The sequence below is a fragment of the Lontra canadensis genome, unplaced genomic scaffold, assembly GCF_010015895.1.
Source record: "Lontra canadensis isolate GAN:19392208 unplaced genomic scaffold, GSC_riverotter_1.0 scaffold25, whole genome shotgun sequence".
NCBI classification, from domain to species: Eukaryota; Metazoa; Chordata; class Mammalia; order Carnivora; family Mustelidae; genus Lontra; species Lontra canadensis.
Window position 1 is genome coordinate 1,011,964 of NW_022631019.1, and position 20,063 is coordinate 1,032,026.

The following is a 20,063-nucleotide window of genomic DNA, read 5'->3' on the forward strand; positions in this document are numbered from 1 at the left end:
ATAAGTGAAGTCTTTAAAAAAAAAAAAGAATGGATTCACTGAGAGTGATGCTTCTCACCAAAGATCTTCCTTTCTTTCAGTCCCCTCACCAGGTGTGGGTGGCATAAGGGACTCATGTGAGGAGACAACAGCTTGGGGACAGCTCAGAGCCCAATGTCTTAACCCTGACTTTACCCAGCGAGCGGGAGGAAAGGACCCTGGGCTGCCCTTAGGCGGCAGGATGAAGGGAGGTGGGTACCTGAGTGCACAGGGCGGGCTGGGGGAGTGTGGTGGCTCTGTGGCCAAGCTCTGTGGCCAAGTCCACTGCAGCTTTAGAAAAGTTGGCAGCTTGGGAAGCACGTGCCCGGGACCGTCGGCCCCTTTGCTTCCTCTCTCCACCTGTGAACGTCCTTTCCCGTGAGGCTGGCAGTCGTCTGTGCGGCTCACGGCCCTTGTGTGCGGACTTTGAGGGCCAGGCCTGTTCTGGGCCCTGGTTTGCATTAGTTTGCTTCTGTTGGTTCCAGGAGGCTGGGGGTGACGGGTGGCCTGGGGGACAGTGGTCCTTCACATGGGCCACATGCCACCGTGTTCTGGCCCCTCATGGGAAGGCGAGTGTGTGTACGTGACCAAAGCTGTGAGGCTGAAGGGGTGGCCGCGGCCCTTCTCCCAAGCCCCGGAGGGCCTGGCCCACTGCCTCTTAGGGTGTTGGCCTGGAGGTCCTGGGGTGGCTCCAGGGGCCTGGAGGTTGTCTGGGATAGACACGTGGGGCCCCCACTGCCTGTGTCCCCATCCCTGGGGCTGCGCTCACCGAGCCGGTGACTCACTGCCAGCAGCCATTCCTGTTACTTGGCTCCCAGATGGCCCGTGTTGGCCTCCTGCTCAGGAGCAGGCGTGGAGCTGAGGGACCTGAGGTTCCTGGTCCTGGGGACAGCTCTGTCTCTGTGTTAATGAGGGTAGGGCACTCTGGGAGGGGGAGGATCCTTGATGTTTGGTTTGCAAATACCAGCCCTCCCCCCGCCCCCTGAGTGCTGGTCAGAAGGAAAGCCTGGCTGCGACCTACCTACGTGGGGGATGGGGTGGCCCTTTGTGTTTGGGGTAAGGAAAATGGGAGTTGGAGATCTCTCTGAGGCTGCTTGCCTGCGTCGTGCTGCTCCCCGCGAGGCAGGCTGCTGTCCCTGAGTCTGATGTTAACCCCCTCTTCTCCTTACCTCACTTTCTCTGCAAGCAGGAGTCATTGAAGCTTTTTGGTATTTTTGGCCAAGTAGGAGTTTCTAGAAGTTCAGAGAGAGACAGAGAGCCTGGGCCCAGGTCTTGTCCTCACTCTGGTCACACCACCTCCCTGGGCCTCAGCTTACCCTCTTGTAGTGGGTGACGAGGGTGATGAGGGTGCCGTGCTATGAAGATTTGCACCTTCTGGTTCTTCCCAGAGCCAGGGAAGCTGACAGGAGGCAGCCGTGCCGGTCGGATGGACAACAGCAGGTGATGTGAGCAGACCGCACGGGGCATGCCAGGTGCCTAGGCTCCCTGTGCCCATGTCTTGGGGCCCGTGCGGTCCGTTGTCCGTGACCCCTGCAGGCTGTGCTCCCCCCTGGACTTCCACAGTGTGGTGTCCCCTATGAGACAGGTGATGGAGTGTCTGACCGGGTCTCTGTGTGATCAAGTCCACACGGTCCCTGACTCACCCGCTGGGATGCCGGGAGCCATCCCTGTCCTCGAAGCCGTCCAGGCTGAGGACATCCCAGGCTCCTGGGCTCGGTGTGGTTGGGGGCGGCACACAGACGTGCCCTAAGCAGTGCCTGGTGATGGGCTGGTACCAAGTTTGATCTTCGGGTGACTTCTGGCTGGAGGGAAGGCCAGAGGTCTGTTTCAGAGCAAGGCTGGTAGGAGGTGTCTTCCTTCCTTCCTTTCTTCCAAAGACTTTATTTCTTGGTCAGAGAGAGAGCCAGAGTGTGAGCAGGGGGAGGGGCAGAGGGAGAAGCAGACTCCCCGCTGAGCAGGGAGCCTGACACGGGGCTCGATCCCAGGACCCAAGATCATAACCTGAGCGGAAGCCAGACGCTTCACCGACTGAGCCACCCCAGGCGCCCCAGGATGTGTTTTCCAGTGGGGTGGCCTTTTTTAGTTCTTCAGACAGGGCTTTTGGTAATTCAGCCGGCAGTGGTGGCTTCATCCACTGCGGTGATCTGAACCAGGTAAAACTGACCCCAGAGCGATTTTTATGTTCTTAAATGGGCCCCACGCAGGACTTGAACTCATGTCCCAAGATCGAGAATCGCATGCTCTACTGACTTGAGCCAGCCGGTGCCCCCGACCCCAGGGCAGTTCTTATCTGGAAAAGTGAGGTTTCTCAGAAAATGAGAACAAGGCAGTGAGTGGAGAACCAGCTGCGAGAGCCACGGTGCCCTGTCCTGCTCGTGTGGGGTGAGGAGCTGTGAGAAGGGCCTCCTGGAGCGGACGTCTCTAGCTGTCGGGCACCCTGGCTGCGGGCTAGGGTCTCAGGGTCTTGGCTCTGTGCTCGACAGGCCTGGCCGGACCGAGAGCGCTTCTCTCCGTCCTCCTGCTGCTGTTGGTCCAGTCCACACGCACGTCGGATTCCTGGATCGTTGTATTGGAGCGTTGAGCTGGAATTTGATACTGGTTTTTATGACCAGGGTTTGGTACAGTTCCTGAAATTGGGGATTTTGAGAGCTAGGTGTCCCGTGGCTGCCGCTGAGTGGACTCCGGGGTGGAGTTCATAGTCCTGCACAGCCCACGGCTCAGATGTGGCACCTGCTGGGTGGGCCATCCCGAGGGTGCCTCATACCCCTTTTTGGCCCTCATGTGTTTGCCTGCATCCTCTAGGTGCGGGTAGCCGATGGAGGAGCCGAGAGGGGTCTGTAAGCCCGCTGCTTCTCCTTGGCTTGGGATTTTTGTTTTGGACAGTCGTCCGGCCTCCAGTGGAGTCACGAGAGGTGCACTCCCTGAGGTTTGCGAGTGCGGACACCGTGTGGTGTGGGCGCACCCTCTGATCGGCGAGCGCGTCTTTGGCGTGTGTGTCCTGCAGGTGAGGGCGTCCTCGTGTTGGCACAACAAGATGACCCCCGCCAGAGCAGCCCGTAGCCCCGATCTGCCCAGGACCCGCCAGGACACACCTCTGCCCCCAAGCTGCCTGTCTTCGGGGCCCCTCCCCTGCCTTTGGTCCTTGGTGACATGGGTCCATTGGGAGCCATGGGGCAGCCTGTGGGTTAGGCATCTACACCTGGGGTCAGGTGTGCCCCCTGGTCAGATGCAGCTCCCGCATCTCAGATGGGAGCCTGCCGGTGCCACGGCGTCCTCCCCAGCAGTGGCTGGATGCTCGTGTGGCCGGCCTCTGCTCAGGCCGGGAACTTTGATCGTGCTCTTGGGCGGGGTCTGCCTCTTCCCTGCGCGGTTAATCAGTAACACGCGGAGGACTTTAGACCTCCTCCGCATCTGCCGTGCTGAACTTTCTCCCGGTGGTTCAACGGCCCTGCCCTACCCCGCTGACCCCGTTACCGTGAACCCCGTGTCCGCTTCTCCTGGAGCGCCTGCCCGCCCTCCTTCCTCCTGCCGGACCGTCACTGCCCACTGTGTTTCTGATTCAGTCTGCGACAGGGTTGTGGTCCGTTCTGGCCATTGTTCCGGTGGCTAAATTGTCCCTTTTGGCCACCCCCAGACCTCAGTCCCTCCTGAGGTCTTTTTCCTGAGACCCCCTGACACCGTTACACCCTTGGGGGGAATGGCTGGCTTGCGCGTTCTTGGGGCCTGAGGGAGCCGCATCAGCAGGGTGGGCCAGAGGCGCAGAGCCCCGTCCCCACAACAGGCACGGCCTTCTCCCGGCCGGGCCCCTGCTGAGGGTGGCTGGGTCACCCGAGGGCAGACGGAGATGTGGAGGATGTCTCTCAGGGGGATGTTGCCCGTCTTCCCGCCTCTCTTTGCCGTAAGTCATTTATAGAAACGGAGCCACTTGCTTCCGCCCCACGGTTTTCTCTGGCTCCTGGCTTTGGGGACCGCCCGCGAGGTTGTGTCTGTTGACATTTCCCCCGTCCCGCGTCTGTGCCTCTGTCAGCTGTGCCCGGAAGGGCGGTGGCGTGGGGTCGCTCACGTCCTTCCCCGCTCAGAGTGCTCTCCTGTGCTCGCTCCCTGTGCTGGGACGTGTCCGTCCCGGGCTCCTGTGTCGTTGTGTGTGGCGACTGGGGTCAGGAGGGAAAGGAAGCCTGGGTGGGGCCGTGGCCTCCTTCAGACGCTTGTCCCATTGTTTTGGATTGGAACGAGAGCATTGAAACTGTCCTCAACTCCCTCTTTTTTTTAAATTTTGTCTTACTTGGGAGAGCACCAGTGACTGAGGCGGTGAGGAGAGAATCGGTAGCAGACTCCCTGCCAGCGCGGGGCCTGACGTGGGACTCGGCCACGCGCACTCTGCGCCCAAGGCTCCGGCCTCAGCCAGGGGTCTCGCTTTCGCGCCTGGGGCCGTGTTCCCCCGTGCGGTCACCTGACTCCGGCAGCAGGAGGCAGAGGCGGGGACAGGCCTTCTCGCGAGGCTGCCGGTGGGGGCCCGGGTGGGGGGCATTGTGGGGGGCTGGCTGCCCCCCCCAGTGTGTTCCCATACCCGGTGCTGTTAGCTGTTGCCCCTGCCCCTCGCCACCCCGCCCTCGTGTCAGTCTGTGTGTCGCGTGTTGCACAGAGACCTTCATCAGATGGGGGGTTCCGGCCTTGGGGAGCCTGCGCCTCAGTGGGAAGGAGCCCCACGGCTTCCAGGGCGCAGTAAGGGTGAGTGGAGGGTGGGGGACTCGTCAGCAGAGGCCTTGGCCAGGGTTAGTGCCGGTGGCCCGTGTACACTGTGGACCAGAGCAAACGTCCTGGCCAGAGTGCTTCCCGTTGGGGAAGGTTCTCCGTTTCTCTGCGTCCTTCATACTCGCGAGCCACGTTCATCCTGTTGACCCACATCGAGGCCTTTACTCTGACTGAGGAGTCCTCCCAGGCCCCCCACGCGCTGCACCAAGGGCTGCCGTCCTGATGTTGTGGCCTTGCCCTCGCTGAGGGAGGTCATCCCGCTGCCCTGCAGTCTGGGAAGGGCCTCCCTGGAGGTGCTGAGAGCAAAGCCAGACCCTTCCTTGGGCTGCCGTGAGACCCTGGCTGTGGCAGAGGAGGCACGGGTCACCTTGCATGCCTTCTGGGGCTGCGGTCCCATAGCGTTCGGGGTCCTGAGCTGTGCCGTGTGTTCTTTGTTTCACACACCCAGGTTGCGTTTGTCAGTGGCCTCTAGGAGGGCCCAGGGGGACCGGTGATTCTCTGGGTCCTTTGGGTACGTGCTGGTTCATCTCCAGATGACTCTGAAGTCTGGAAGGCCTGGGGTACAGATCAGGCTGTAGCCTCGGTGGGTGGGCGTGCTGGGAGCCGGTGGCAGGCTGGTCCTCGGTCCCTCCCACAGCAGCACACGGGCCGTGTCCTCTGCTAGGCCCCTCTGCCCAAGACGAGCCTCCGTGAGCCTGGTGACGGTGGGATTGCGGCGGTCTGTGCTGAGGGAAGACGCCTTCCTGCTTTGCCGAGGACACAGCACTGCCCCTCCCCCTGCATCTCCTTTTGTCCCAGGTCCTTGGGACATCGTGGGCCCTCTTGTTTCCTCCCGTTCCTTTAGTGGCCCTGCAGTGGTGCTGCCTCACCCGGGAAGGACCAGACGGAAAGCTCAAGATCGTTAGATCTTTACTTGGCTGCTTTTTCATTTTAATGTACCTGGCCCTGAGTCTGGACGCCTTGGACACGCCCCCACTGACTGTCAGACGGTGTTGTGTGCACGCCCAGCTGTCACTGCTGCCTCGCGGGGTGGGCTCCGTGGGCCAGGGGTGGGAGCAGGCTGGGATCTTCCACGTGCTGCCCACCCGGCTGCAGCGGCCCTCCTTCCTCCAGATGCCCGTTCCCGCCTGTGGGGCTGCCCAGCACGGCCTGCTATGTTGAGTGACAGTGCCGCGGGCGGGCGCCCCACTCCCTGGGCAGGCCCGTGCCCCCTCTGGTGGGTGCTGTCTTCACCTTTCGTGGGCCGCCTAGGGAATCCGTGGACAAGGTGTACAGCTAACCGGTGAATGGCACAAACCTGGCATCCCCGTCCTCTTCTCTCCACTTGGCCTCTGGCAGCGACTTCCTGTTGTTCACTGTTTATCCTTTTGACCTCCTGTAACTGTCACCTGCGGCGCCACTTCCCCAGTCCAGCCTCGCCGCTAGCCCCCTGCAGCCTGTGCCTGCCGCTGCGGGGCCTGCCCTCGTCACCCGGGGCTCATGTTTGATGAACCCATCCTTTGTGCTTACTTTACGACTGTGTGGCCGTGTTCCCCCAGATCTGGCGTCCCATACCTGACCTTGCTCCCTGTCTTCCCCGCCCCGGGGCCCTCACTCTGCTCTGGGCCCTGGAGTTGGTTGCCTGTTTCCTCCTCTTTGGCATGGCGATGCCTCTGGCCGTGGCCCACCTCGGAGGCCCCCCAGTGCCGGACTGGGTGTGTGGCCCACCTCTCTGCTGTCCTCTGGCTCCCAGTGCCTGGAGGGTGGGCGCAGAGGGCCTGGCCCCGGGCATCGGTGTGGTCCTGTGCCAGCTCTGTCACCAGGAGCCTAGCCCCTGCTTGGGGTTGAGCTGTGGGTGTCCGTGGGTCTCTGTGCTCTGGGGCATCTCTGGCTGGCCGGGCCTGGCAGGCCTTGGTCCTTCTCGTTCTCCATCTCTGGGGTCGTTTTCCAGGGCTTTCCTGGGGTTTGCTGCCAGACGCTGTTTCCTTGTCCACTTTCGGGTTTTGTGATTTCATTTGTAATTTCTAAGATGTGCTTTGTTTTTATTTCTTTTGTAACGGCTGTCACCTGTTCTTGTGTCATGGCTCTGGCTGTGAGCTCGTCTCCCGTCCCCAGGGATGCTAACACTGGTTTCCTCCGAAATCCTGCTTCTGCCTTGTCTCGGAGCTCCGCTTTCTCCACGCTTGGCGCCTGACCGCTCCTCATGGGGACCTGGCGGCTGGTCCCTGATGTAGCTCCCGTGAAACCTCCCATCCGCGTCCTGTGGCGACCGGTCTCTTCCTGCCCCGAGCTTTCCCTTGTGGCGCCCGGGGCTCTTTCCCCGAAGCTCTTTTGCCTCGGCCTGCCCTCCTGGCCATCTCGTGCCCCCGCATGTGCTCAAGGTCCACAAGCTTCCTCTTTGTTGAAGAGCAGGGTAGGCAGGTTTTTTGTATTTAAGACTTTATTTTTAAGCAAATCTACACCCAGCATGGGGCTGGAACTTACAACCCTGAGATCAAGAGCTGCTTGCTCCATTTTCAGAGCTGGCCGGGTGCCCCTTGGCGATTTTCGAGAGCCTGGGGTTGAAGCATTTTGCGCCTCCATCTTAAAACTGGTTTTTCTTTACTCAAATGATGCAGTTTAATCGTTCTGTTTTCTTCATGTGTTTTCTGAATTCGCAAAAGGTCTTGGCATTTTAAGCACCGAGGAAGGAAGGACATAAAGAGCCCCTTGAAAAGGAAGACACAGGAACCACCGGGGTTTGTGATTTTACTCAGAAGCGACGCTCAGATGATCAGGACTTGTCTTCTTGGCCTGTCGCTTCGTGTGCGCGTCCGCGTCTGTGTCCGTGTGTGCGCGTCTGTATGTGTGTGTGCGTCCGTGTCCGTGTGCATGCGTGTGCGTGTCTGTGTGCGTGTGCGTCCGTGTCCGTGCGTCCGTATGCGTGTCCGTGTGCGTGTGTGCATGCGTGTGCGCGTCCGTGTGCATGCGCGTGCGTGTGCGTCCGTGTGCGTGTTCGTGTGCGCATGCATGTGTGCGTCCGTGTCCGTGCGCGTGTGTGCGTGCGTGTGTGCGTGCGTGTGCGCGCGTGTGTGCGTCTGTGTGCGTGTGTGCATGCGTGTGCGCGTCCGTGCGCGTGTGTGCGTGCGTGTGCGCGTCTGTGTGCGTGTGTGCATGCGTGTGCGCGTCCGTGTGCGTGTGTGCGTGCGCGTGCACACACAGTTCGCTTCGGCGTCTGTGGCGGAGTAAGGGCTTGACCGCTGTTTGGAAGAGCGACCCAGACCCTGTAGTGTCAGATTGGGTCAGGCCCAAGGAGTGACAGAGGTCGGAGTTTGGAGTGACCTGCAGAGCCAAGGGGAATGTGAGACGCTCTCGAGCTTGTTTTTAAGGCAGGTTGAACACTTTGTCAAGGAGTGAAAAGAGCCCGCAGCCGCCCTCCGGTCACAGAGGATTGTCCGGACGCGGCTCCTGATCCTGCCTGCCTGTCTGGACTTTTTTCTCTCGAGTGTCTTAGTCGGGAGACTGTTGCACCCCACAGTGCAGGGGCCCAGCGCCGCCCTCTCTGGGGCGCGTGGTCTGTAGCCTTCTGTGAAGCGTCTGGTTTGGCGTCTTCATTCTTGGCTCTGATGGGTCCCGCGCTCTGGCTGGGTTTCCGGGCCAGCACTTTCTTAAACGAGCTTCAGAATTCTCAGGAATGACGAGCTGCTCGGTCTCACGCCCCGAGTGTCTGATCCTGGGTCTGAGCTAGGCCCTGGGCATTTGCATTTCCAGGAAGTTCCCAGGTGATGTTGCTGCACCATGGGGAACCCCTTGGGAGAAGCCCTGATCCGCAGCTCTGCCTGCTCTGGCCCTAGGCCAAGTCCAGCCCCCCCCATTTTATAAATAAAGTTTTATTGGCTCTCAACCACGCCCACTTTTGTTCACAGTGCTTGGGGCTGCTTTTGTGGTACAGCAGCAGCTCTGAGGAGCTGTGAGTGAGAGCGCAGGGCCCTCAGAGCTAAAAATACTCACGATTTGGCCCTTTACAGGAAGAGCTTGCCAATTCCTGATCTAGAGAAAGAAGTGATTTTAATGCAGTGTTGCTGTATTTTTGTGACTCTTTATGGGATGGAAAAGGATATGTTTGGGATCAGCCGCGGAAGAAATGGTGGTTTCATCCTGCTCGTCTACACTTGCCGTTGACCTGTGGGGATCGTTTAAGTCCACAGAACAAATGAACCCTGGATTCTGAAGGGTTGAGTCGGGGTTATTGCTGCGTAGTCGTCTTTCAAAGCAGCTTCGTAAAGACCAGTGTACTAGAGCCGCATGTAACTAAAGCATGCGGCGTGACACCTTTGACACATGTGTTCCCGTGGAGAACCATGACTGGGGTCACGACCAGGAGCCTGTCCTGCACCTGCGAGTGTCCCTGCGCCTGTCCCGGATTCCTCCCTCCTGCCCCTCCCCACCCACCCCCATGTGGCCGCGGGGACTAGAGATGAGTTTGTCTCTCCAGAGCTTTATATAAATGACATTTCTCTCTCTGTGTGTTTTTTGGTCTGGTTTCTTCCACTCAGCAGAATTATTCTGAGGCTCTTGTGTGTCGTTGTGCGTGTGTAACTGCCGGCTAGTGTCCCATCGCCTGGATCTGCCCTGCCGTGTTGATGCATCTGCCCGGCCAGGTGATGGGCCCAGCCCCAGGCCTCTGCTGCTTGGGGACACTGCCGGGAGCGCTCGGGGACAGTGTTGGTGGGGCCGCGTTTCGGTCCCGGTGGCACAGCTCGGTGCGGAGCGGCTGGGTCGGGCAGCGCGTGGGGAAGCGAGCTGAACTCCCGGACGTGCCAGGTGTCCTCTAGTGCGTGTGTGGCGCATGTCCCTGTGGTTTTCCCCTGTGCTTCCCGGGGGCCGCTGGGGCGGGGCCTCGCTTCACGCTGAGCCGCGGGCCTCTAGGGCTCCCGTGGACTCGCGTCCCTGCGGGACTTCGCCCGTCCTTGCAGGAGTCGCCGTCGTGTCGAGCTCTGGGACTTGTGTCGCGGTCACACACCCCTTCACGCCGGTGCTTCACGAGGCCCCGCCCCCGCCCGTCTCTTCTCACCCGCGGCTCTGAAGAGCTGTGGGCGAGCTGGGGGCGAGCGGCGGGCCCGGGGTGCTCCGCTGTCTGGGGGCTGGGCCTGTGGTGCGCAGGCGGCGCCCGACCCCGGTCACAGAGGCCCCTGCTCCGCCTTTCCCTAGGACTTCCGTAGCTTTAGGGTTTACACGCAGGTGTGAGATCCACTCGCAGCGGAGCCGGGGGTGACGCAAGGTGCGCCAAGGTGCGCATCCGAGTCCGCGTCTCGGCCCGTGCAGACCCAGTGGCTCTCGCGTGTGTCGCCGGGTGGGCTCAGCCCCCGGGGATCGTCGCGCTTCAGTTAGAGGCCGTTGTCCCTGCGTGGGGGCTTGTTTCTGGTCCCTGTTGTGCTCACTTGGTGTGTTTGTGTATCTCGGTGTCGCTCCCTGCCGCTGTGGATGCGGCCTTGTGTCCTGCCGTCAGCTGACGGGCGCGCCCGGCTCCGCCCTTCCCCAGGTCCTTGGTCAGCTTGCTGTTCCGCGAAGGAAAACCGGCCGCGGCTGTGATTGGGTCGCTGTGGGGGTGTGACAGACGGGTCCGAGGAGAGCGGGCCTAGCGACCCTGCGTTTCCCAGCCCGCGCCGGAGCGCTCGTCCGCTCGTGTGAGCAACTCGAGGCCTCTCCGCGCGCGCCGTACTCTCCGGGCGCAGGCCCTGGCGCCTTCTGGCGCCGCTGTTGGATTGGCTCCGAGGTTTTCCTGTGCTGTTACGTCAGCAGCGCTGCTTTTTCTTTTTGATGCTTTCGTTTTTTTCTTTTTTATAATTTCAGGTTTTTGTCTCAATTCCAGTTAACATACAGTGTGAGACTTTCAAGCACTGCTTTTTTTTTTTTTTTTAAGATTTTGTTTATTTACTCGAGGGCGTGAGCGTGAACGTGGGGGGGGCAGCGGGAGACGGAGGCGCAGCCCCCCCACTGAGCAGAGAGCCAGAAACCACGCTCCATCCCACGACCCCGGACCACAAGCTGAGCCGGAGGCAGATGCTTAACCCACCGGCCCCCCGGGCGTCCCCAGTAGTGCTGCTTTCCAGGTTTTGGTTCCTGCTTCGATGCTGCCCGCGCCATTGACTTCTGTGTGTTGACCCCGCACCCCGCATCCCGCAACTTTGCTAGTATCTTTCTCTGTAGCCTCCAGCCTGTTCTCTGCATAAATGACGATGCCATCTGTGATCAAAGAATGCGTCACCTCTCCCCCTGCGGCCTGGAGGCCCCTGGGCTGTGGCCTGGCTGCCCTGGCGGGGCCGCGGCGCCATGTGGCGGGAGGGGGTGCGAGCAGCTCTCCTGGCCCCCAGGCTCGGGCAGGCGTGCGGTGTTCTCTCTGCCACCTGCGCTTGGCCCTGGGGCTTTCGTAGATGCTGCTTCTCGGACGGAGGGAGTCCCTGCAGTTCTGGCCCTCGTTTGTTTTGATCAGGAATGGGTATTGAATTTGATTAAAAGCTTTTTTTTGTATTTACTGGGATTAATAATATGATGAATGTCTTTTTCAGTTTTTAACCCGGTGAGTTACTGGGTTCCATTTTCTTCCATTTTCTGAAATATTCATTTCTTTTAAAAATTTCTGGTAGCACTGAACCACAGAGGCCCACTGTGGTCCGGAGGGCTTTCTGGGGGGAGTGAGCGAGGCTGGGCTGCCCTGGCTCCTGCTCCGGCCCAAGAGTCGGCGGGTGTGCGGGTGATCCAGTCGCTCTGCGCCGTGGCTCTGTTGTCGCGACGTCATTCCTCATGTTCCATCACTTCTTCCTAAGCAGCCGCGGAAGTCCGTGGCAGTGCCACCTCTCACGGTCCTGATGCTGACCATTCTTTCTTTTCCTGACGAGTCTGGCTAGACGCTTACCAATTTACTGATCTCAGAGACCCAGTGTGGATGTCACTGATTTTCTCTGTTATTTTTCTATTTTCTACTTCATCGATTTCTGTCTTGATCTTTATAGTTTCTGTCCTTTGGCTTGCTTTGGATTGAATTGGTCCTTTTTCTAATTTCATAAGTTGGAAGCTGACGCATTATTTAAGACTTTTCTTGTTTTCAGATACAAATATTTGGTTTTCTCCTAAGTCCTGTTTTAGGGATTTCGTACAGGGTCTGATATGCTGTTTCCATTTTCATTCAGTTCAAATACTTTACAATTGCTTTGATTTCATCTTTGATGTAGGGGTTATTGAGACGTCTGTTAGTTTGCAAATACTTGAGAATGCTCTACAGATCTTTCTGTTACTGATTTCCAGTTGAATTCCACCTTGGTCAGAGGACGCACTTGTGACGTGGACCCTCTTAAGCTTGTGAGACTTGTCTTCAGTGCAGAGTATCGTCTGTCTGGGTGAATGTTCGCGGTGCGCTTGAGAAGGACCTGTGGGGAGCGCCGTGAGCTGGTCAGGTCAGCTTGCTGAGGCTGCTCTGTGGCGGTGGTGCTGTATCTTTGCCAGTTTTCTGTTTATTGCTCTATCTAGTTTTGGCAGAAGGGGGTTGACGTCTTCTCGTGGAACTACAGATTTGTCTCCATGCTGTTCTATCGGGTTTGCCGCATGTGTTTCATAGCTTTGTTATTTGGGGCATTAATGTTTACGCTTTTTTTTTTGTATTCGATTACTTGACGTTTTACCCATATAATCCTGCAAGTTCTCCCTGGTTAATGTTCTTTGCCTGAAATCTACTTGGATGTTAGTTTAGCTACTCCAGTTTTCTTTGGACTCTTGCGAGCATGACATACCTGTTTCTATCCCTTTTTTTTTTTTTTAAGATTTTATTTATTTATTTGAGAGACATACAGTGAGAGAGAGCATGAGCAAGGAGAAGGTCAGAGGGAGAAGCAGACTCCCCATGGAGCTGGGAGCCTGATGTGGGTCTCGATCCCGGGACTCCGGGATCATGACCTGAGCCGAAGGCAGACATCCAAGCAACTGAGCCACTCAGGCGTCCCTCTATCCTTTTCTTTTAAACCTTTTATTTTTTATTTTTTTAAAAGATTTTATTTATGTATTTGACAGACAGAGATCACAAGTAGACAAGGGAGGCAGGCAGAGAGAGAGGGTGAAGCAGGCTCCCCGTGGAGCAGAGCCCGACACAGGGCTCGATCCCAGGACCCCTGGACCATGACCTGAGCTGAAGACAGAGGCTTAACCCACTGAGCCACCCACACGCCCTAACCTTTACTTTTAAGTCCTCTCCACACCCAGTGTGGGGCTCAAGCTCATGATCCCAAGACCAGGAGTCACGCGCTCCCCTACTCTGCCAGCCAGCTGCCTGTTTTTCCATCTTTTTACTTTAATCTGTATCTATGTTTTATTTTATTTTGTTTTTTTAATTTATTGTGTGTGTGTCTGTATTTTTTAAATGGGTTTCCTGTGGGCTACGTGTGGCTTTTCTGATTGATCTGATAGTCTCTGCTTTTTATTTATCTATTTATGTATTTTTCTCTGCTTTTGATTGGGGAGTTCACATGACTGACATTAAATGTGATTATTGATGAAATTAGGTCTGGGTCTTTCATCTTGCTGTTTTTGCTTGTTCCATCTCTTTGTAGCTTTTTTTTCTTTCATTTTTTTTTTAAAGATTTTATTTACTTATTTATTTGTCAGAGAGGGATGGCACGTGAGCACAACCAGGGGGGGCTTCAGGCAGAGACAGAGGGAGAAGGAGGTTCCTCGCTGAGCAGGGAGCTGCGCGGGGCTCGATCCCAGGACTCTAGGATCAGGACTGGAGGTGAAGGCAGACACTTCACGGACGGAGCCACCCAGGCGCCCTCTGTAAGTCTCTCTTCAGTGGATTCTGCTCTTTCTCACTGAATCAGATGCTGTTGACGGTCCCATCACCGTTCTTTGCTGCCTTGTTTGCTGTATTCAAGACTGCTCTGGCCTTTAGCAGACGTGGGGACACGACGGTGCACATCCCCTCTGCCCTCCACCGGCCTGCAGGGCTCTGTCTGGAGGAACGCGGGGCCTCCGTCACCATGCAGGGGACTCGGCCCATGCTTGGGAGCTCTGTGACGCGTCCTCACTGCTTGTGCTTCTTAAAGGTGTTCAAGTGATAAGAGAAAATATCTCCTGTCTACCTGCATAGTTACCAGTTCTGCTGCGCTGCGTTCCTCTGTGTGGATGGTTTCCGTCTGGTGGCGTTTTTCTTGTGCCTGAAGGATGGCCTTTAACGTCCTTGGTAGCGTGGGTCTGCTGTGATGAATTGTTGTTTTCCTTTGTCGTCCTTTCATTTTTTTTTTTTTTAAAGATTTATTTATTTATTTGACAGACAGAGATCACAAGTAGGCAGAGAGGCAGGCAGGCAGAGCGAGAGGGAAGCAGGCTCCCCACTGAGCAGAGAGCCTGATGCGGGGCTCGATCCCAGGACCCTGAGATCATGACCTGAGCCGAAGGCAGAGGCTTAACCCACTGAGCCACCCAGGCGCCCCTCGTCCTTTCATTTTTGAAAGGTATTTGCAGTGGGTATAGAATTCCAGATTGTCAGTTTTTTCTTTCTTTTGAAGCTTTAAGGAGGCTGACCTGCTGTGGTCCTGGTTTCTCTTTATGTGATGTCTTCTAAGATTCTTGCTTTGTCCCTGGTTCTGAGCATGTTAATTGTGATGTACTTTGTTGTAGGTTTTTTTTTTTTTATATATTTTTATTTACTTCTTTATTTTGACAGGCAGAGATCACAAGTAGGCAGAGAGGCAGGCAGAGAGAAAGGGGGAAGCAGGCTCCCCGCCAAGCAGGGAGCCTGATGTGGGGCTCGATCCCAGGACCCCGAGATCATGACCTGAGCCGAAGGCAGAGGCTTAACCCACTGAGCCACCCAGGCGCCCCCTTGTTGTAGTTTTTTTAATTGCATGTGTTTGGGGGCATTATGGAGACTTTGGGTTTATTGTTTTTCTTTGGAAAACCGCTTCCCTCCCTCCCTTCTTTCTTTCCAAGCAGGCTCCATGCGGAGCTCGTACTCATGAGCTTGAGATCAGGACCTGAGCTGAGACCAAGAGTCAGACACTCAGCCGACGCCGCCCAGGGCCCCAGCTCGCTCCCAGGTGCTCCTGTCACTCTGATGCGCCCCCTTTCCCTCGGGTGTTTTCTGTTGTGCGCATTCAGGCTCCAGGTCTCCTGCCCGTCGCCGCCACCTCACGTGCAGCGTGCAGGTCTGTGTGTGACTCCGGACAGATCTTCCACGTCTCTGTGGAAGGTGCTAAACTGTGGAATACGGCGTTACGAATGCCGCTACTGTCCTTTGTGAATGCTTGTGTCTGTGTCCGTCCCAATCGGTTTTAGTGAGTGATGCTCCTTATGGTTCATGTTTTCCTGCTTCTTTGGCTGCACACATTTGGAAATTTCTGTCTAGGTGCTGAATGTTTCTGTAAATCTTCTTGAGCTCGGCTCAGAGAGGCGGTTAAGTTACATGGGGATAGTTTGGTCCTCACAGGTGTTCTCTGATTTGTTTGGTGGGTCCAGATCCCCTTCTGGGGCTGACTGTTCCCCATCCTGTACAGAACTTTCCCGAGTGGACAGGACCCCATGAATTCAGAGGTTTCCCAGCTTTGTGCAACTTCCTGGCACACACGTGCTGATCTGGGCTTGGCAGACCTGGCGCCTCTCTGTGCCACTCTCCCCCTGCCGTGTGGGTCCCTGGACCTCGAGCTCCATTTGCTCAACTTGGTCACTGCGCCCGCCCGGAAGCCCTTGGGGCGGTAAGCTGGGGCTGGCTGAGGGCTCAGCGCGATTGCTTCTGTATCTGGGGGTCACTGTGCTTAGTTGCTTAACGCCCAGCGGCTGGAGGGTGGCAGCTCCTGGGCCTGGTCTGGGTTTTGGCCCCCCTGGTCTCTGTGGCGCCATCTTGGCTGCAGTGTGGTCGCTACCCCCAGCTAAAATAGGCTTTCCTGCTTCAGACACTCTCTTCATAAGTGACCCTGGAAACAGGAGATCAAAATTGAGTTGCTGTGTGCTTGCTTGGTGTGGATGGCTGTGGCGCGGGGGGCTCCCCTGCACAGGTAGGGCTTCCGGTGTGTCCCTTGAGGACTGACCGCTGCAGAAAGCAAAGGTAACTCAAGACTTGGACTGACAGATCCTTGGGGGTGGTCTCAGCTGTAGGAAGGAAGGTGAGCAAATTGAGCTCGGAGGTAGAAGGTTTTAAAAAATGCCTGAATTGTGCTGACTGGCAAGTCCATTGTGAGCAAATATGTTTTCCTTTTTGCAATAATTTTGGCTGCATTAAATTCGCTTTGTTAACATCTTCATCACTGCCTTTTCAATTTTAGTCGGGATTGATGATGAACAAAGTGCCGTGATTTTGACTATTCAGTCTGGCAGCTGCAGCGTGCCGGCGCCTGGGGTCTGGTAACCAGCTCGCGTCCGCGCTCCGGGCGACACCTGGGAGACCAGGGTTGGCATCCGCGAGCTCTCGGCGCACCTGCAAGCACAGGCCCGGCCGGCAGCGAGGCGGTGGCCGTGGGACTCACGCTTCCCTCCAGGTGCCGCGCAGGGGTCAGCCGAGTCAGGATCGCCGTTTGGCTTGTTTGTACAAGTTTGCAGACAGTGCGATCCCCCCGCCCCGTGTGAGGAGGGGACAGGTCTGTGACGCGGCTCAGGGTGAACAGGGCGGCGAGGCTGACCTGCGCTCTGTCACGTGAGCGTCACCTGTGGCCCCGAGGTGCCGCGTCCAGCTAGAGCCAAAGGCCTGCTTGGTCAGTGACGCGGGGTCTTGGCCGGGCCTGAGGGTGGTGTTGTGGTCTCGGGCGCTGCCTCGGGGTGGGGTCGCCCGGGACCCGGGGTCAGCGCTGCTCTGCTCTCGTCTGAAGCACGCTGGGTGCGTGGAGCGGGTGCTGGGCCCGAGCACCGGGGAAAGGCTGCTTCCGCGGCGGGTGCTGCCCCTCTCGGACCCCGCGCCCGCGCGTGCTTCAGGGACACCGCGGCCTGGGCGCCCCGGGGCCGGCTCGGATCGCGGACTGGGTGCTCCGGGACAGTTCTCGGGGGCCGGTCCCAGGCCCTGCTGCCTGTGAGCAGGTGCTGGGAGTGAGCGGAAGCCCCTCTCGCCTGCGAGGTGTGGGCCTCTCGCCGGTTTGTGCTCAGAGCTCGTATGAGGCCACTTCGGCTGGACATTCTGAGCAGCCGGGGCCAGCCCCGGCTCTGTGGTCGGCTCCATGCACTGTGGCTGCTGCTCCCGCACCGAGGGGACCGTGGCCGCCCTGGCTGTCTGGACGATCCTTGCAGGTCCGGGGAGGGCCGCACCCTGCGCTGGCCCCTCGGGGGAGGTCGCTCATTCCTAGAGACTCTGTCCCAGGGCCCCCACACGCAGGACCCTTCTCGGGGTGCCCCACAGAGTACCGTTCCCTCTCCCAGATGTGCCTGCCAGCCCTCACCCTGGACCTCCTGGGCACAGGGCTGCAGCACAGAGGATACGAGGTGTGCTCTGAGACCCGGGAAGCGGGTACCATGTTGTCTATACTGACGTTCTGGGTCTTTCCAGGCGGCTGGCTTCCTCCGTGGTGCGGCAGCCCGAGTGTGCGTCCCCTGTTCCCTCGTCCAGGCTCTCGGACAGCTGTAGCCAGGTGTTGGATCCGTGTCTGGGGCGAGCACACCTGAGTGTCGGGCGGGGCATCTGGGGCAGACGGTACTGGATGGTATTGGCCGTGGAGCGGTGTCCGGCCTGTGGGGTAGGGAGGAGGCGCTGGCTGCGTCCCGGCTGCTGAGTGGCATTTTACTTTGTGCGCGGACTCTGCTGCCACAGCAGGACCCCCACGGGTCAGGCCCCCGGAGCCCTCGCCCAGCCCCCCGGCAGTGGCGGCTGACCACAGGGGGGCCGTGGGGCGGAGGCCGTGGACACTGGAGAAGATGGTGAGGAACAGTTGGGGCCGAAGACCCTTGCCCCCCTGTCCGCCCTCTCATCGCGGGTTGCAGACCGTGGGTCACTCAGGACCATCCTGAACCACATTTGGTTTGGTTCTGGAGGTGAGGGTGGGTTTTCCTGCTGGTTTTATCGTGTGGTTCTCTCCCTGGTTGTGGGGTGTCTTCCCTGAATTGCTTGAGGGGGGCTGCAGCACCAAGGGGTGAGGGGCCCTGCCTCAGCTCAGGGAGGGCAGGCCGGGAGTGTGGGTGCCGCCTGCCCTGGAACCCTCCAAGAAACCTGCTTGGAAGCTGCAGACTGTCCCGTGGGGCTGTCGGTGGAGTTGTGCGCAGTGGGGTCCCCCCGCCACTCACGGCGGGGACCTGCTCATCGCGGCTCTGATGTCCCTGCCGCCCTGGGCCTTGGTGTGGCCCCGCTGTCGGGATTGCAGGAGCGCGCGCACCTGACCTCCTGTGGCCCTGGGCCTGCCCTGACGTCTGTCACATACCTCTGGCCAGCGCGGCGCACAGGCTGCTGCTGGTAAGTCCCAAGGAGGCCACACCGTGCTGCGGGGGCCGGGGGGACAGGCTGGGGCAGGCTTGATGAGGGTCTGGCTGCGAGCTTCTGTTCCCAGGGCCCTGAGTGACTGTCGAGGCTAGCGGTGGGGCTGCTGGGGACGGGAGCACTGGCTGGCAGTGAAGACACAGGCAGGAGGAGCCTGGGGGCAGTGAGGGCACAGGCAGTTGGCCGCGTGACAACAGCGCAGGAGAGGGTCCTTGTGGAGGAAGGAGGATCCGACCACGTCTGCTCTGGCACCGCCTGTCCCCCCTGGCCCTGGAGGCTTGGTGGGTGACAGTGGCGGCGTCCTCATCCGGAGACCGTGGGTTTGCCCTCTGCCCTCACTAGAGGCCCTGCGCGACTGGCTCATCTTTGTTCTCTTCCTTGCCTGTGCAGGCCCAGGGAGTGCTGATGATCAGGGTGGGCGTGTGAATCCGCCAACACCCACCCGCGTCCCTGCATGTCCCCCTCCTGTGGGGGCCCCCGCCCTGGGCTGGCGCTCACTGCTCCTGAGTGGGGCGATGGGGGAGCAAAGCCTGTTTCCCTGCAGGGCAGCCCACCAGCCTTGGTGCCTGCTCATCTGCCGTCTGGGGCCACTGCCTCTTGGGTTGTAGGTTGTTTCTGGTTCTCAGCATGAGCGGGTCTGAGATGCTGGTCACTCCCCCCCCGCCATGCCAAGGGCTGGATGCAGCCGGCTGACCTGCAGCGGGCCCCCCCGCCCCCCGCCCCGGGAGTGGGGGTGTGGCCGTAGGTCCTGGGCTCTGTCCCCGCTTATGTTTACGAGAGGTCACAGGGGGTGAGGAGGCCTGCAGGCCTGGGGCCTCCATCTGGTGATTGTAAAACGGGCAATACACATTTTTGGAGGGGGTCAGGGGAGGAGCACACGGCGGATGGTGTCAGGCTCCCCCTCCCTGGCAGACACCTTTGTAGCCCTTTCCTCCTGATGTCTGTGCTGAGGGGTGAAAAGTTCAGGCTGTCCCGTCTCCAGGGGAGCTGGGGGTGGGGCAGAGCCCAGGCCCCTTTTCTTCCTTCAGGTCCCTGAACGCTGGCGGCGGAGGAGCGGGGTTGCTCTGACTGCAGGCGACCCTTGAGCTGACGGCGCAGACCAGCTTGTCCCCTGCAGGGCTCTCCGCTGGGTCAGCTGTGGCGGCAGGCCTGGGACAGACGGACAAGGTCACCCCGAGCCCCCTCCTGCTGTGCCATCCCTGGGCAAGGCCGTGGGGACCCTGGGGCCTGCAGCAGGATCCCTGTCCATTGGCCCGTGCTCTGGGACAGTCCCCTCACCTGGGGTCAGGCTCACCCTCATGCTGCCCCTTCCCTTCCAGCTTTCCCCGACTGATCCGGGTGGATGGCCCCGGACCCCCAGAAGTCTGCTGGGGCTTTGGTGGAACTGTGGGGAGACGGCCTCCTTCCTGGGGGCTTGGCCCCAAAGCCTCGTGTGGTCGGCTTTGCTTACAGGCGGGCCTGTGGCAGCCCATTGCTCATGCCCCAGGTGAGGGGCTGGTCTGGGGACCCGCCGCACACTATGGGGTCTGGGGACCCGTCGCACTGTGGCACCCAAGGGCCTTGTGCTCTCTGCGCACCGTGTACGGACCCAGGCGCTCCCGAGATGCTGAGTGGCTCCTGCCCCATAGAAACCTTTGTTCCTTGGAGCCCCCCAGTGCTGGGGTGCACCTCACCTCTCCTGCAGGCCCCCCTGGAGCAGGGATGCAGCCCTTGCCCCTGAGGGGCTCCTAGGTGGGCTGCCTGGCCCTCGGGGACCCTGGGGCACCCCTCCCCCTATCCAGGCTGGCTGCGGAAGGGCTTGGAGAGGAGCTGAGGACACATGTCTTCACGGTGAGGCTGAGGTGGGGGGAAGGGCCGCCTGGCCAGGTTTCTAGAAAGCCACTTCTCAAAAAAGGACCTG

The 20,063-nt window shown here is 59.1% G+C and overlaps 1 protein-coding gene across 3 annotated transcripts in view; it reads left to right on the forward strand.

The window, feature by feature from the left end:
* The window catches only part of SKI (SKI proto-oncogene), a 64,941-nt gene that overhangs the window by 14,496 nt on the left and 30,382 nt on the right, over positions 1-20,063 (forward strand). The window lies entirely within an intron of this gene.